Source organism: Bison bison, unplaced genomic scaffold, assembly GCF_000754665.1.
Source record: "Bison bison bison isolate TAMUID 2011002044 unplaced genomic scaffold, Bison_UMD1.0 scf7180017864037, whole genome shotgun sequence".
NCBI classification, from domain to species: domain Eukaryota; kingdom Metazoa; phylum Chordata; class Mammalia; order Artiodactyla; family Bovidae; genus Bison; species Bison bison.
This window is the reverse complement of record NW_011494609.1, coordinates 6,759,866-6,760,585: the sequence shown is the minus strand read 5'-3', so window position 1 is coordinate 6,760,585 and position 720 is coordinate 6,759,866.

The window sequence follows — 720 nt, the reverse complement described above, 5'->3', positions numbered from 1 at the left end:
CCTCTGAAGTGTCTCCCCAGGACTTGGTATTAAAGCCTTGTCACTTTGAGTCCCTCTCTCTCTCTCTACAAGCTTTAAGGAATCATGGAGTTGGCATGCACATCATCATTGGATATAAAGGTGGAGAACTGACAGCAAAAAATGACCTTCACCTGTATGTCTCCAATGTCTTAAATTGTTAACACAGTATGATGAACTCAATTCAACTGAGTTCAGTCACTCAGTCGTGTCCTACTATTTGCCGCCCCATGGACTGCAGCACGCCAGCCTCCCTGTCCATCACCAACTCCCGGAGTTTACTCAAACTCATGTCCATTGAGTCGGTGATACCATCCAACCATCTTATCCTCTGTCATCCCCTTCTCCTCCTGCCTTCAATCTTTCCCAGCATCAGGGTCTTTTCAAATGAGTCAGCTCTTCGCATCAGGTGACCAGAGTATTGGAGTTTCAGCTTCAACACCAGTCCTTCCAGTGAATATTCAGGACTGATTTCCTTTAGGATGGACTGGTTGGATCTCCTTGCAGTCCAAGGGACTCGCAAGAGTCTTCTCCAACACCACAGTTCTAAAGCATCAATTCTTCGGCCTTCAGCTTTCTTCACAGTCCAACTCCCACATCCATACATGACTACTGGAAAAACCATAGCCTTGGCTAGATGGATCTTTGTTGGCAAAGTAATGTCTCTGCTTTTTAATATGCTATCTAGGTTGGTCATAACTT